Source organism: Oncorhynchus gorbuscha, linkage group LG22 (assembly GCF_021184085.1).
Source record: "Oncorhynchus gorbuscha isolate QuinsamMale2020 ecotype Even-year linkage group LG22, OgorEven_v1.0, whole genome shotgun sequence".
Lineage (NCBI taxonomy): Eukaryota > Metazoa > Chordata > Actinopteri > Salmoniformes > Salmonidae > Oncorhynchus > Oncorhynchus gorbuscha.
Window position 1 is genome coordinate 14,965,620 of NC_060194.1, and position 14,302 is coordinate 14,979,921.

The 14,302-nt window shown below is 44.4% G+C and overlaps 1 protein-coding gene across 2 annotated transcripts in view; it reads left to right on the top strand.

Moving 5' to 3' along the window:
* Positions 1-14,302, top strand: part of LOC124009402 (glypican-5-like) — a 237,604-nt gene that overhangs the window by 68,618 nt on the left and 154,684 nt on the right. The gene's annotated exons all lie outside the window — the stretch shown is intronic.

Consider the following 14,302-nt stretch of genomic DNA (forward strand, 5'->3'; position numbering starts at 1 on the left):
GGGATGGAAGCAAAGCCCTTCCGTTTCTCTCAACGTTTGTCCAGGTCCCAAGGATCGCGGGTTCAATCCCGGTGCTAGGCACTCGTTTTCATTTGTTCTGTTTGAACTTTATCCCAAACCTTAACCCTTATCCTTAAACAGTTGGAATGGTTGCCTAAACGTAACTGTCGTGTTTTAATGCTTAACAGTCAAGTTCTCTTCCGTTTTAACAACCTTGACCCGTAGACGTTTATCCCCCCCATGGACAAACGTTGCATAAAGAAGTGAGTCCGGGAGATCTTGTTGCTATAACACCATTCAAATGTCCAGTCTGTCTCTGGCTGCACCCTCAGGAGCAGAACCACCAGACGACCAGACTGGCTTTCTATGGTCTGAATACCACACAGCTCCAACAACCTTTACTGGGAACGTTTACTGTCTGACTACTGGCTTTACTGGGTCTCATATGGAGTTACATTTAGTTATACACTGAACTCTCTGTCTCTCTCTGTCTCTCTCTCGCTCCCTTCCTCTTTCTCTTCGCCTCACTGAGTTTCTATGGAGGGTGTTAGCCAACAGCTATAGTCTGTTGTGATGTGGTGTATTGGGAGTCTGGGGTTGCAGTAGGGAGAGACTGCGATTGAGACGGAGCATATGATCCTGTCTGGCTCTTACATGAACTACAGATATCTTGACTGAACTAGCGGAGAGGATGGAAACTGGCGGAGAGAAAGAGCTGAGGTCCTTGAACTGGACATGCTGGGTTGCCTCTGTCTAAATTGCCCCCAGAGAGAGAGTGAAGTGGGTGAGTTGCCAGGTTTAGAGGCAGGGTCCGTCCAAGTATGCAGACCCAGAACCCGGGGTCTGGCTGCCTGCTTGGTATTCATGAGGCAACACATGCATGCACTCACACACACACACAGCCCAGCTAAGGGACAAATTGTTTCTGGCAAAGTGGCATGCCCCAAATGGGGACAATGACTTTGGGTCCTCGGCTCTATACACACGCACAAGATACACACGCATACTCTATATGCACATGTACACACACATACACACACAGTGGACACAGACACAAGCACTCACTCCTCTCACACACACTATGTTCCTACATACAGTGGGGACCCAGGGCGTGTGGAACTGTAAGGGTAGCACAGACCTCTGGCCTGTATAAAGGACTGTCCCGTGTCTTTATAGAACACAACTATAAAGACCCAAACCACACAACTACCTTTTAAACCCCACCTCCCCTCCCCCTCCCACTCTTCAATATCACCCCCATCTCTCTATCCCTTCTTCTAAACATTCCTCTGTTCACCTCTATTCATTTTGCAGTGAAAAGCAAAACAATTACAAAGTTGTGTACAGGGGTTTCTGGAAGATTCACTCTTGTTTTTCTTTTCCCTCACATATGTTTCTTGAGTCATTCGTACTGTAGACTGGACTGTAGACATGACTGTAGACATGTACTGTAGACTGTACTGTAGACGTGTACTGTAGACTGTACTGTAGACGTGTACTGTAGACTGTACTGTAGACGTGTACTGTAGACTGTACTGTAGACGTGTACTGTAGACTGTACTGTAGACGTGTACTGTAGACGTGTACTGTAGACTGTACTGTAGACGTGTACTGTAGACGTGTACTGTAGACGTGTACTGTAGACTGTACTGTAGACTGTACTGTAGACTGTACTGTAGACGTGTACTGTAGACTGTACTGTAGACTGTACTGTAGACTGTACTGTAGACGTGTACTGTAGACGTGTACTGTAGACTGTACTGTAGACTATACTGTAGACTAGACTGTAGACTGGACTGTAGACTGTACTGTAGACGTGTACTGTAGACTGGACTGTAGACTGTACTGTAGACATGTACTGTAGACTGTACTGTAGACTGTACTGTAGACATGTACTGTAGACTGTACTGTAGACGTGTACTGTAGACTGGACTGTAGACGTGTACTGTAGACGTGTACTATAGACTGGACTGTAGACTGGACTGTAGACTGGACTGTAGACTGGACTGTAGACTGTACTGTAGACGTGTACTGTAGACGTGTACTGTAGACTACTTTAGACTACTTTAGACGTGTACTGTAGGCTGTACTGTAGGCTGTACTGTAGGCTGTACTGTAGACGTGGACTGTAGACTATACTGTAGACTATACTGTAGACTGTGCTGTAGACGTGTACTGTAGACTGTACTGTAGACTGTACTGTAGACTGTACTGTAGACTGTACTGTAGACTGGACTGTAGACTGGACTGTAGACGTGTACTGTAGACTACTGTAGACATGTACTGTAGACTGGACTGTAGCCTGGACTGTAGACATGTACTGTAGATGTGTACTGTAGCCTGGACTGTAGACGTGTACTGTAGACTGGACTGTAGACTGGACTGTAGACTGGACTGTAGACTGGACTGTAGACTGGACTGTAGACGTGTACTGTAGACTGTACTGTAGACTGTACTGTAGACTGGACTGTAGACTGGACTGTAGACTGGACTGTAGACTGTACTGTAGACTGGACTGTAGACGTTTACTGTAGCCTGGACTGTAGACATGTACTGTAGACTGTACTATAGACTATACTGTAGACGTGTATTGTAGACTGGACTGTAGACTGGCTGTAGACGTGTATTGTAGACTGTACAATAGACTATACTGTAGACTGTACTATAGACTGGACTGTAGACGTGTATTGTGTACTGTAGACTATACTGTAGACTGTACTATAGACTATACTGTAGACGTGTACTGTAGACTGTATTATAGACTGGACTGTAGACTATACTGTAGACTGTACTGTAGACTGTACTGTAGACTGTAATGTAGACTGGACTGTAGACTGTACTGTAGACGTGTACTGTAGACGTGTACTGTAGACATGTACTGTAGACTGGACTGTAGACATGTACTGTAGACTGTACTATAGACTATACTGTAGACGTGTATTGTAGACTGGACTGTAGACTGGCTGTAGACGTGTATTGTAGACTGTACAATAGACTATACCTTAGACTGTACTGTAGACTATACTGTAGACTATACTGTAGACTGTACTGTAGACGTGTACTGTAGACTGTACTGTAGACGTGTACTGTAGACTGGACTGTAGACATGTACTGTAGACTGTACTATAGACATGTACTGTAGACTATACTGTAGACTGTACTGTAGACTGTACTGTAGACGTGTACTGTAGACTGGACTGTAGCCTGGAATGTAGACATGTACTGTAGACTGGACTGTAGACGTGTATTGTAGACTGTACTATAGACTATACCTTAGACTGTACTGTAGACGTGTACTGTAGACTATACTGTAGACTGTACTGTAGACTGGACTGTAGACTGTACTGTAGCCTGGACTGTAGACGTGTACTGTAACCTGGACTGTAGACATGTACTGTATCCTGGACTGTAGACATGTACTGTAGCCTGGACTGTAGACTGTATTGTAGACTGGACTGTAGACGTGTACTGTAGACTATACTGTAGACTGTACTGTAGACTGTACTGTAGACTATACTGTAGACTGTACTGTAGACTGTACTATAGACCGGTCTGTAGACTATACTGTAGACTGTACTGTAGACTGTACTGTAGACTGTACTGTAGACTGTACTGTAGACTGTACTGTAGACGTGTACTGTAGACGTGTACTGTAGACTGTACTGTAGACGTGTACTGTAGACATGGACTGTAGACTGGACTGTAGACGTGTACTGTAGACTACTGTAGACATGTACTGTAGACTGGACTGTAGCCTGGACTGTAGACATGTACTGTAGACTGTACTATAGACTATACTGTAGACGTGTATTGTAGACTGGACTGTAGACTGGCTGTAGACGTGTATTGTAGACTGTACAATAGACTATACCTTAGAATGTACTGTAGACGTGTACTGTAGACGTGTACTGTAGACGTGTACTGTAGACTATACTGTAGACTGGACTGTAGACTATACTGTAGACGTGTACTGTAGACGTGTACTGTAGACGTGTACTGTAGACGTGTACTGTAGACGTGTACTGTAGACTGTACTGTAGACTGGACTGTAGAATGTACTGTACACTGGACTGTAGACGTGTACTGTAGACGTGTACTGTAGACATGTACTGTAGACATGTACTGTAGACTGTACTGTAGACGTGTACTGTAGACTGTACTGTAGACTGTACTGTAGACATGTACTGTACACTGGACTGTAGACTGTACTGTAGACATGTACTGTGGACTGTACTATAGACTATACTGTAGACGTGTACTGTAGACTGAACTGTAGACTGGACTGTAGACGTGTATTGTAGACTGTACTATAGACTATACTGTAGACTGTACTGTAGGCGTGTACTGTAGACTATACTGTGGACTATACTGTAGACTGTACTGTAGACTATACTGTAGACTATTGTAGACTGGACTGTAGACTGGACTGTAGACTGGACTGTAGACTATACTGTAGACTGTACTCTAGACTATACTGTTGACTGTACTGTAGACTATACTGCAGACTATACTGTAGATGTGTACTGTAGACTGTACTGTAGACTATACTGTCAAATGTACTGTAGACTGTACTGTAGACTGTACTGTAGACTGTACTGTAGACTATACTGTAGACTATACTGTAGACGTGCACCGTAGACGTGTACTGTGTACTGTAGACTATACTGTAGAATGTGCTGTAAACGTGTACTGTAGACTACTGTAGACATGTACCGTAAATGTGTACTGTAGACTGTACTGTAGACTGTACTGTCAACGTACCAGTAGCTATGTCTCTGGGATTTCTGCCGACTTGTGTGTTATGTAGAGTTGTTATTAAATCAATTATTGTGATGCTGTGGTTTTACACTGGGAAGTTATCTCTCTTCTCTCTCCCCTCTCTGACAATTCAATTCAATTTGCTTTATTGGCATGACGATGACGTAGCAATGTACATATTGCCAAAGCTTACTTTGGATATTTACAATATGAAAATAATAAGAATCAAATTTGTCAACGGGACAACAGTAACAACAATAACCAAGGGTCAAAATAACCATACATTGAACAACAACAATAAGCATACAATAGATGACATGTGCAGGTTGATTGGTCTGTCCCTCAACTTATGGCAGGCAGCAATGTAGTGTGCTGCCAACCCACAGCTCTCTTATCAGAGAGGTCTTTGAAACCTTGAATAAGGGTTTGAAATTTGGGGAAATGACACACTCTATAATTGTTTTATATTTTTTACATTTTGTCAGGAAATGCAGCTCTGTCTCAGGTTCTGCTGTTGTGCAGTGGTTGTACAGCCTTTCCTCTGCAGGGAGACAGGTTTTCCTGTGTCTACCCTTCCCCTCTCTGTCTCTCTCTCTAATCTCTCTCTCTCTCTCTCTGCTCTCTTCTCTCTCTCTCTCTCTCTCTCTCTCTGCTCTCTCTCTCTCTCTCTCTCTCTCTCTCTCTCTCTCTCTCTCTCTCTCTCTCTCTCTCTCTCTCTCTCTCTCTCTCTCTCTCTCTCTCTCTCTCTCTCTCTCTCTCTCTCTCTCTCTCTCTCTAATCTCTCTCTGCTCTCCCCTCTCTTCTCTCTCTCCTCTCTGATCTCTCCCCTGTCTGTTCTCTCTCTGCTCTCCCATCTCTTCTCTCTCCTCTGATCTCTCCCCTGTCCGTTCTCTCTCTGCTCTCCCCTCTCTTCTCTCTCTCCCCTCTCTGTTGTCGGGATACATTTTTTACACATTCCCTCTCTTATTGAGACTGGGGAGATGAGGAAGTGACCTTTCTTGTCCCCACAAGGATAGTAAAACTGCCACCCTCCCATCCACTCAATTTATATCTTCTCCAAAATATGACAGACATGCATCCTGGTCCTCTCCCCATCCACCCACACAGCCCCACACTTATTTTAGACTATAAAGATGACCCCCTAGCATAGTGAATAGAATCCCTCTCCTAGTCCCACTGGCCAGAGTTTCCATTATCTTCAGTCCCAGCAGTATGCTGTTAGCATTCTACCATAAGACAGTAATGACAAGACAGGCTAAAACCATGGGGGGAGAAGGTAGACAACCACATTACATTGGCTGGCTTCATCCACACCACAGTTATTGATCTTTCTTATGTGTGTGTGTGTGTGTGCCTGCGTGTGGAGGGGTGTGTGTGTGTGTGTGCCTGCGTGTGGAGGGGTGTGTGTGTGTGTGTGTGTGTGTGTGTGTGTGTGTGTGTGGGCCTCTAGACTGTGGTTTCTCCCTCTAGTGGTTGAGATGAGGATTTGGGAGGGTAAGATGTTTCTAGATCTGTCTGACCTGAGAGCCTATTTATGTCTCTATTTGGTTTGTTCAGGGTGTGATTTTGGTGGGCATTCTATGTTTTGTATTTCTTTGCGTTTGGCCGTGTCTGGTTCCCAATCAGACGCAGCTGTCTATCGTTGTCTCCGATTGGGAATCATACTTAGGTAGCCTTTTTTCCCACCTATGTTGTGGGATCTTGTTCTTGTATTGTTGCTGTTGAGCCCTACAAGGCTGTACGTTTTGTTAGTTTTCTCGTTCTTGTTTTTCCTGGTTTTCATGAAAGAATATGAGTAACCTACCTCACGCTCGAACGATGGACGTTACACTTAAGGAAAACTCGACCTGTTTTTCACCTTGGCAGGGAGCCGATCCCCGTCAACGATTGCCTGCTAACTCAGCAAGACTGATCTTCATTAGCTGATGATGTTGCTCTCTGACACACGGAACATTCCTCTCCTCCATTCAGCCCCCCCCCCCACTCCTCTCTGTCTCTCTTTCCAGGTCTTCATAATGTGCTGATAGCAGCATTACCGCTGAGCAACACAAGCATTCTTCTCACACACATGCACGCACGCACGCACGCACGCACGCACGCACGCACGCACGCACGCACGCACGCACGCACGCACACACACACACACACACACACACACACACACACACACACACACACACACACACACACACACACACACACACACACACACACACACCGTGGAAACACAGTGTAATTGTCAACCATCATAGCTCCACTATTACTTTATAGTCCAAGTATCCATGACTGGGATCGAGGGATTTCACAATTCGTATATTATTTTCACAAATGGCATAATTTCTCAAATGCTGTTTTTAATGTCAGACAGGCACTATGATACGGCTAATAGTCATCAAGGTGAAAGCAGCCCTAAAAGGATTGGACGCTGTACTCAGTTGAAATAGCAGACAGCAGCCACTGGGAGAGTAGATGCCAACCTGTCCTAACCCCAAGTCACATCATTGTCATTACATGACCATTTCCCTTAATTTCCCTCTGTCTCCTCTCCAACGCCCCGTGGCTTCATCTGGTGCCCACTAGACTGGCATGCCGACATACAATCCCCACCGTCCTCAAAAAGGAGCCAACTGAACAACCGTTAGTGTGCTTCTGGCATTGTTTTCATGTTGATAGGCCTATTGCTTTAGTATTGCAGTTCATTCATGGGATTTTGAGTGCAGTGGGTACATCCACTGTGACTCAAATATGATTGGTGGTCTTTGGCGACTGTTCTTTCTGGTTGTGTGTGAGCCTCAGATACAGGATCACACACAGCGGCATGATGGACTCAATTGACCTCCCTCTCTTTCCCTCCCCCCTCTCTCTTTCGCTCCCCTCCCAACTCTCTCTCTCTCTGTCTCTCTCTCTCTGTCTCTCTCTGTGTTTCTGTCTCTCTCTCTCGGTCTCTGTCTCTCTCTCTCGTTCTCTCTCTTTCTCTCTTGTCTCTCTCTCTCGGTCTCTGTCTCTCTCTTTCTCTCTTGTCTCTCTCTCTCGGTCTCTGTCTCTCTCTTTCTCTCTTGTCTCTCTCTCTCGGTCTCTGTCTCTCTCTTTCTCTCTTGTCTCTCTCTCTCGGTCTCTGTCTCTCTCTTTCTCTCTTGTCTCTCTCTCTCGGTCTCTGTCTCTCTCTTTCTCTCTTGTCTCTCTCTCTCGGTCTCTGTCTCTCTCTTTCTCTCTTGTCTCTCTCTCTCGGTCTCTGTCTCTCTCTCTCTCTCTCTCTCTCTCGGTCTCTGTCTCTCTCTCTCTCTCTCTCTCTTCTCTCTCTCTGTCTCTCTCTCTCTCTCTCTCTCTCTCGGTCTCTGTCTCTCTCTTTCTCTCTTGTCTCTCTCTCTCGGTCTCTGTCTCTCTCTTTCTCTCTTGTCTCTCTCTCTCGGTCTCTGTCTCTCTCTTTCTCTCTTGTCTCTCTCTCTCGGTCTCTGTCTCTCTCTTTCTCTCTTGTCTCTCTCTCTCGGTCTCTGTCTCTCTCTTTCTCTCTTGTCTCTCTCTCTCGGTCTCTGTCTCTCTCTCTCTCTCTCTCTCTCTCGGTCTCTGTCTCTCTCTCTCTCTCTCTCTCTCTCGGTCTCTGTCTCTCTCTTTCTCTCTTGTCTCTCTCTCTCGGTCTCTGTCTCTCTCTTTCTCTCTTGTCTCTCTCTCTCGGTCTCTGTCTCTCTCTTTCTCTCTTGTCTCTCTCTCTCGGTCTCTGTCTCTCTCTCTCTCTCTCTCTCTCTCTCTCTCTCTCTCTCTCTCTCTCTCTCTGTCTCTGTCTCTCTCTTTCTCGGTCTCTGTCTCTCTCTCTCTCTTGTCTCTCGGTCTCTGTCTCTCTCTCTCGATCTCTAGCTCTCTTTCTCGGTCTCTGTCTCTCTCTTTCTCTCTTGTCTCTCTCTCTCGGTCTCTCTCGGTCTCTCTCTCTCTCTCTAATCTCTCTCTGCTCTCTCTCTCTCTCTCTCTCTCTCTCTCTCTCTCTCTCTCTCTCTCTCTCTCTCTCTCTCTCTCTCTCTCTCTCTCTCTCTCTCTCTCGGTCTCTGTCTCTGTCTCTGTCTCTCTCTCTCGGTCTCTGTCTCTCTCTCTCTCTTGTCTCTCTCTCTCTTGTCTCTCTCTCTCGGTCTCTGTCTCTCTCTCTCTCTCTCTCTCTCTCTCGGTCTCTGTCTCTCTCTCTCGGTCTCTGTCTCTCTGTCATTAAGTGCATCCCATCCTCTGAGAACCTCTGCCATGTGTATAGTTGAGGACAAATATGTTTACAGTCGTGGGATTGGATGACAATCCACACAACAACAAACTCCAAAGCAACATCCGTATTTAAAAAAATAGAAATTTAAAAAATTTAAAATATCATTTTGAAAATCACATGTGAATAATTGAATGATTACAGGATTACAGCGGAGAAAAACAGTGTCCCTTCAAGTTGTGACAAAGTTGTAGCTAGAGACTAAGACAGTTAAAGTTAGAGACTAAGACAGTACACTGTAGTATATGAGGGGCTGTCTTAGTCTCTCATCCTGTTTAATTAGCCCTGACATCACTTGGTATGCAATAAGAAGAGAGACAGGGATAGATACAGAACGGGAGCGAGAGGAGGAAGTGGAGAGGGAGACATGGACAGATGGAGAAAGTGAGAGACAGTGACAGAGAGGAGGAAGAAGAGCGGGAGAGAAGTCACGAGTGTTGGTTGAGGCAAGAGAGATGGGGAAAGTGGGTAAAGATGGAACAGAAAGCTGTCTCCTAGGAGAAGTGTGGGGAGACATCCAGGCCACAGGCCCGAATGGAGGAAACCCCAAGGGGTCATTTGGGGTTGCGGGCGATTCTCTACATGTACCATTCTTAGTCCATCATGGCCTCTTTCTTTCCAGTAAATCACATTTGGGAGCATATCAGACATTATTTTCTCGTGCTCTTCCATGCCATACACTTCAGTCTGATGATATACAGTGCCTTGAGACGTTGTGTCACTGGCCTACACACAATAACCCATCAAGTCAAAGTGGAATTATGTAAAAAAAAAAAATGCCGTACATCAGTATATGTTGTAGAAGGCTCAAGGGTGTGGGGTTTCCACCAAGATCAATAACCGAACACGCACAAGGAGCACAATTGCAATGCAAATGAGGAATTTTATTAGGGATATTTGCAACGGGGTAATTGTACAGATCATTCTCCCGCTTCTTACACTCTTTGTGCAGCCCGTTTCCTCTTCTATCCCCAAGCACTCAATGGCTTAATGATCCAGCGGCTTGCCTCGTTGTGGCAGGAAGTCCATACAAGACTCGGGGGTGGAGCCAGCGGGCTGCAAGATATCTTCCTTCAATCACCACTCCCCTCACCTCTCTCTGCCAGTTGCCACAAAATCAATGAAACGTTTAAAGCTCAAATGTTTTGAGTCAGTAAGTATAGTGTACACGGTGGACGTGTCATAATACCCATAAAACCTAGCGGTCAAACACAGGGAAAGGGTTCCAATGGTTTTTTCCACCATTCAGTTTTCCCGTAGGGGATTTTAGAAACACTTTAAATAAGAGCTGTGTTTTGTGTGTACTTACCCTGGTGTGACGTTTTAATAACCGTGTAAATATATTTATAGGACAAGCTGACTTTTATCAATATATTTAGCTCCATTTACTCTCAGATAAATAAATCAAATGCTAATTAGCATCAATGTAGACTACAAATCCCTGCAGGCCCCTGCATGTCATCTTCAGCTGACACCTTTGATAACAGGTATTGTGTACATTTGATATATACAGATTCAACCGCAAAGAACAGGGAGGTTTTCCAATACCTCTCAAAGAAGGGCACCTATTGGTTAAAAAAAGCAGACATTGAATATCCCTTTGAGTCATTAATTACACGTTGGATGGTATATCAATACCCCAATTACTACAAAGATACAGGCATCCTTCCTAACTCAGGCATCCTTCCTAACTCAGGCATCCTTCCTAACTCAGGCATTAAAGTAAAACTGGCAAAAATGTGGCAAAGAAAATAACTTTATGTCCTGAATACAAAGTGTTATGTTTGGGGCAAATCCAATACAACACATTACTGAGTACCACTCTTCATATTTTCAAGCATGGTGGAGGCTGCATCATGTTATGGGTATGCTTGTCATCGGCATGGGGTGGGGAGTTTAGGATAAAAAGAAACGGAATGGAGCTAAGCACAGGCAAAATCCTAGAGGAAAACTGGGAGCCAAATTCACCTTTCAGCAGGACAATATCCTAAATACAAGGCCAAATCTATGCTGGAGTTGTTTACAAAGAAGACATTGAATATTCCTGCGTGGCCTAGTTACAGTTTTAACTTAAATCGTCTTGAAAACATATGGCAAGAATTGAAAATAGCTGTCTAGCAATGATCAACAACCAACTTGACAGAGCTTGAAGAATTGTAATAATGCGCCAATATTGTACAATCCAGGCATGCAAAGCTCTTAGAGATTTACCCAGAAAGATTCACAACTTGTATTGCTGCCAAAGGTGATTCTAACATGTATTGACTCAGGGATGTCAATCAATATGCAACCATTTCTATAAAAATGTTTTCACTTTGTCATTATGGGGTATTGTATGTAGATGGGTGGCAGAAAATACAGTATATTTAATACATTTTGAATTCGGGCTGTAGCACAACAAACATGTAGAATAAGTCAAGGGGTATGATGACTACATCAATGGCCTGTAAGAGGGAATGGCATGGGAATGGCAATCATACATCTTCCACCTGTATTGTAAGAGCGTATTATATTTTACAGTATTATATTGTACTTATGCATGGAAGTGGCCCTGTACATGGCTCAGTTCATAAGAGCATGGTGTTTGCAACAACGGAGTTGTGGGTTCGATTACCACTGCGGTCACATACCAAAAAGTGGGGACTGTTGGCACTTTGGATAAAATTGTCTGCTACGTAAAATGGCATATATTTTGGTATTACAATACTGTATTGATCAATGCAATTTTAGTAACGGAGTGTAAAAACACCCCAGCAACTTCATTTTGGATGTTTACTGCATTTCTTTCTTGTTTTGGACTTTCTGGAAGATCGTATTTGTATTGTATTGATATTGTATTACTGCACTGGAGGAGCTAGAAACACAAGAGGTTCACGTTCTGTGACATCTGTGTACGTGACCAATAAACATTGATTTGTTACATACAGTACATTTCTGTTCTTGTCAATATCAGATATTTTTTTAAACGTACTGTGAAGTGAAGTCATAATAGTCATCATCATAGTAGTACATTCGAGTATATATTATACTTTTTATGTTTCTACTTTACAGACATACAAATCTGAGTGGGAACTTGCCCCCTATGTGCCCCCTATGTGCCCCATATGTGCCCCTGTGACCCCTAAGTGTTACCAGTTTGGAGTTTAGAAAATTCACCACATACTTGTGAAAATAGTCCCAAAGTGGTTGTTAAAATAACTATATTAAGAAGATATCATTATATTATGTTTGGTGACGAGAAACCAATGTACTAATTATATTTCACAGTAAGCATATATTTTGGGTCAATGCGCAATGAAAGATTTTGAATGGAAGACTGGCTGGGTTACAAGTGTTACTTACCAGTTTGGAGTTTTGTACAAAGAGTTTTGAAAATTCAACGCTTGGTTTTCATTTGAGTTTTACGTCCAGTTTCTTTCAGCAGCATTTGATGTATGTATGTAGTTACACCACATTGGTTTGGCCTGTAAATGTGTCATTATGCAAGTGTGTTCTGTAATTCTGTGCCCGTTAGACTATTGTTAAAAAGGTAATTTAGCAAATGGTTTTTATCCCATGTGAAATACAGTAAGCACATATTCATATTCAACCCTCATATTAGCAACAAATGATCCAACCAACTGAGCCATTGGATGCAGGAAAACATTCCCTCCTATGAACCAGCAACCTAAGGATTGCTGTTGTATCAGCTACAGTCCACCACTCTACCAACTGAGACAGGTGAGGAACATAGCTCAGAGGTGTATGTGAAAGAGAATGTTCTTGTGTCCCAATCAAAAGTAGATGGCTGTGATTCCTACCATGAAGCCTTGAAAACATCTACCAAAGCTTGAGGATAAGGTTCTCTCCTTCCTTCCAGAGATTCTCGCCTTCACCTACAGTCCTCTGCTCTACCAACGGAGCAATCAAAGGGGTGTTTGTGTGACTTTGTGTTTACAATCAGCATGTTTGACTGTGAGCGTAGAGTTGTGAGTGGCATGTGGACTTTGGCTGAGCTGGTACAGATGGGTGTCCTCATGGTTGAACACACTGGCAGTGGATGCATGGATACGGTGTGCGTGTGTATCCGTGCATGAGTGTGACATCCTTCCCGAATGCAAAACAGCCGTAGACAATAGGGGGCCAAACTGTCCGGAGAGCAGTGCATTTGGGGTGGAGAGGGGGCTGCACTGTGATTCCTGCCATGAGACCATCAGAAAGTCAGTTAAAAGCTGGAGGCTGTTTCCTCCTTTGAGACAGATTTGAATCAGCAGCCTAATGATCTCTGTTTTCCCACCTTCAGTTCTCCACTCTACCAACTGAGCTATCAAAGGGGTGATGGTGCGGGTAGTCAAGAAAGTGAGCTGTGAGTCGACAATAGGGGGCAATCACTAGTGGACCATGGAGCCAAACTGTCCAGACATCCCCACCCAAAACTGAACAATGGATGACAGTTTCCCCTGGTGCATAGACTACTTTCAGGGTGAGGAACCATCTAACGTCATGTTGTGAAATACATTACGTCCCCTTTAATGTGCTCTGGTCGGTTAGGCTGAAATGGTACATATAATTCAAAATGAACAAGATCCAGAAAAGAGACAGATTTGAACCAGTGACCTAAGGAACTCTGCTTTTGTAACTACAGTCCGGCGCTCTACCAATTGAGCTATCGAAGGGAGTTGGTCATCAGTAAAAAGGAAAGAGTCAATAGTATTATGTGTGCGTTGGGAGTGAACCATTGGCAGTAGACAATAGGGGCCCAAACACCCCCCACCCCTTCACCGAATGCAGTGTGTTGGGGTTGTAAGGGGGCTAGAGTTTAGATTTTTGGCCCGAACCCAGCTGGACCTGTCGGCCCAACAGGGCCTAACATCCTTAGGCTATGGGCCAGTCGGGCTTCAATTTCCCAAAAAACAGCCATTCGATGCAGGAAAAAGTCTCCTCCTTGGCTCAGATGTGCTGCTGTGGGATGATGTTCCTGTGTGTCCAATTCAAAGATGGCTGGATGCGATTAATGCAGTGAGGCCATGGAAAAAGTATCCTCCTTCAAACCAGCAACATAAAGATCCCTGCTCTTGCGCCTACAGTCCTCCACTCTATCAACTGAGCTCTCGAAAGGGTGTTTGTTACCGTGCATTTAGAGTTAGCAGTATTGGCCTTCCTCTATTGTGGAACGGGGTTTCCTAAACTCGGTCCTGCCCCCGTGTGCACGTTTTGGTTTGAAATATCCTCCGCTCTACCAACTGAGCTAGTTTGATAGATCAGGGGCAGAACCTACAGGTTAGGTAGAAGCAAGGGTCAGAGGTGCCTGTGTATTGGCCGTTG